The sequence below is a fragment of the Dipodomys ordii genome, unplaced genomic scaffold, assembly GCF_000151885.1.
Source record: "Dipodomys ordii isolate 6190 unplaced genomic scaffold, Dord_2.0 Scaffold171, whole genome shotgun sequence".
Taxonomy (NCBI): Eukaryota; Metazoa; Chordata; class Mammalia; order Rodentia; family Heteromyidae; genus Dipodomys; species Dipodomys ordii.
The window spans coordinates 1,658,577-1,661,304 of NW_012267387.1; the positions used below are offsets into that span (position 1 = coordinate 1,658,577).

Here is a 2,728-nt window from a genome sequence, read left to right on the forward strand (position 1 = left end):
TTTCATTCCCAGTACCAAAAATAATAATACTAACAATAATAAAAAGCTGTGTATGGTGGTTCACAGGTATAAACCCAGCACTCAGTACTCTGAGGTGTGAGGGCCATTTATTTGAAGCCAGCCTGGGTTACCTAGCAAGATCTAGTCTCCAAAACAAAACAAAAAAGGACAGGTGCTGATGGCTGCTAGCTACTCAGGCGGCGGAGATCTAAGGATCCTGGTTCAAACCCGGCCTGGACAGGAAACTCTGTGAGATCTTATCTCCATTTAAACACAAAAGCTGTAAGTGGAGCTCCAGCTCAAGTGGTAGAATGCTAGCATTCAGGCTCATAGTTTAAGTCCCCTTACTGGCACACACACACACACACACACACACACACAGAGTTGGGTGCTGGTGGCTCACTCCTATAAGCTTGGCGACTCAAAAGGTTGAGATCAGGTGGATCACAGTTCAAAGTCACTCCAGACAGGAAAGACTATGAGACTCATCTCCAATTAATCAGCAAAACACTGGAAGTAAAATGGTGACTCCAGTGATAAGTCTCTAACCTTTAGGAAAAAGCTCAGGGACAGCGACCAGGCCCTGAGTTGAAGCCCCAGGACACACACACACACACACACAGACAGACAGACACACACACACACACACACACACACACGAGACAAAAGCAATGATTTCCAATGTCTGTCTAAATCGAGGTCTACAAAGGCAGCAATATTTGTCTGAGTTAACACATATATCCTGTGTCTAGCACAGTGCCTAGATAAAACAATCTCTCCTACTGATGTTCTATCTTTTGAATGGATCTGTTGCATGAGTGAATAAAGGATGAATAAATGATGTAGGCTTTGGGCCCCTTCTCAGTGCCCTGGCCATGTCTGCTTTGTGAAATGTGATCATACGATCTTTTCTTCTCTCCACATCGATCCAAAGATTAAAGAAGGCGATGAACACTTACAAACTGCTTGGCACGTGTCAAGTTGAATTCTCTAAACAGTTTTATTTACTTGAAAGCCCTGGCGTCCGTCGCAGTCACAGCCAGCTGGGAGCCCAGGCTGGGGACCGGGCGGAGCCGGGATGCAGGCGGGGCCAAGCATTGAGGGCGGGGCCAGGACGCGGCTGGGGCGGAGACAGCAGCTGCGGCGCCGCGGGCCCTGTACCGCCCAGGACGTCCCCGTCGCCTCCGGCCCCGCCTTCTGAGGCGGGACGTGCGCGTTTATTGGCTAGTGCAGATGAGAGGCGGTCACCATTGGCCCAAGGCGCTGTCTGCTTGGCGGGCGGTGCCCGGACGCAGGTGCCGGCTGGAGCTGAGCGAGAAGCGCTGACGGGCCGGGCCGGGCCGGGACCCAGGCCAGGGTGAACCGAGGGGCCTGTGCGGCCGCCCGGCCCGGCCGCGGATCAGGTAGGCACGGGAACGGTGGGCTGGTCTAGAGGACTCAGGTGGGTCGCAGATCCCGGGTTCGAGGCCCGAGATCGGTCCCTGGGCAGGACAAGCCAGGCTTGGGACCCTTGGCCTCTCAGCCTTCTCTGAGATGCGGGGATCTCCATTTCCACTTGGAGGACGGGGAGAGGTCTCCGGGCCTCGTCACACAGTGAGTGCCTCTCTGAGCCTCGGTTTCCCCATCTGTGAAACTGGGTCATCCATCCCAGCGCCAACCTGATTTGGGAGGTGGCTGTTAAGGACAGCGACCGGCACACAGTAGGGTGGCAGGAAGTGGCTAACGTCCTTCTGGTAACCTCCTCCTTCAAAGGGACGGTGCCTCGAACTTGGTAAATATTATAGATCCAAACACCGTGAACAAAGCTACTTTGAATCCCTATGCCCAGTGGTGTTTGTTCAAAACGGTATTTTCACAATTCATATGGTTAGCTTTTTTTGTTTATTTTTACTCAGTCCTCCAGGAAGGAAGCCCTACTAGGTGGAAATAACTAGAAATGGTTCCCGAACTACTGATGAGGAAGTTGAGGCTCTCAGAGAAGTTATGTGTCTTGCTCAGGGCCACACAGCAAATAAGAAGCAGAGCTGTAGCTGGGCACTGGTGGTTCATACCTGTAATCCCAGCTGAGATTGAGGCTGAGATCTGAGGATCGAAGTTTTGAAGCCAGCCTGGGCAGAAAAGGCTGTGAGACTCTTTATCTTCACTTAAGACCAAAAGTGGAGCCGTGGCTCTAGTGATAGAGCGCTAGTCTTGAGTGAAAAAGCTAAAAGACATCAGCCAGGCTCTTGAGTTCAAGCCCCAGTACTGTCACCAACCAACCAACCAACAAACAAACAGAAAAGCAGAGCTGTGGTTAGATTTGGCTTCTAGGGCACCCAGGAGTCTTTCTGTGGAGTGAATTTCTGTCTTTTCCCTTTTTTCCTAAAATAAACAATGGACAAGCATCTGTTACTACATTGCATGAACTGTGTGTTTTCATCTCAAACCTTTTCCAGCACTTTTGGAAGATGTGGATGGAGCTACTATTTAGGAACTTTTTTTCCTTTTTTTTTTTTTTGGTTTGTGCCAGTACTGGGGCTTGAACTCAGGGCTTGTACACTGTCCCTTAGGCTTTTTCTCTACCACTTGAATCACAGTTCCACTTGCAGCTCTTTGGTGGTTAATTGGAGATAAGAGTCTTTTTTTTTTTTTTTTTGGTCTGGTCGTGGGGCTTGAACTCTGGGCCTGGGCGCTGTCCCTCAGCTCTTCAGCTCAAGGCTAGCACTCTACCACTTGAGCCACAGCGCCA

At 50.5% G+C, this 2,728-nt stretch overlaps 1 protein-coding gene across 1 annotated transcript in view; it reads left to right on the forward strand.

The window, feature by feature from the left end:
• The first annotated feature begins 1,273 nt into the window (after positions 1 to 1,273).
• March2 (membrane-associated ring finger (C3HC4) 2, E3 ubiquitin protein ligase) overlaps positions 1,274 to 2,728 on the forward strand; it is a 15,875-nt gene continuing 14,420 nt past the window's right edge. Inside the window, exon 1 of the mRNA XM_013033605.1 lies at positions 1,274 to 1,403. The gene's annotated coding sequence lies outside the window, so the exon portion shown is untranslated. The remainder of the gene's footprint in view (positions 1,404 to 2,728) is intronic.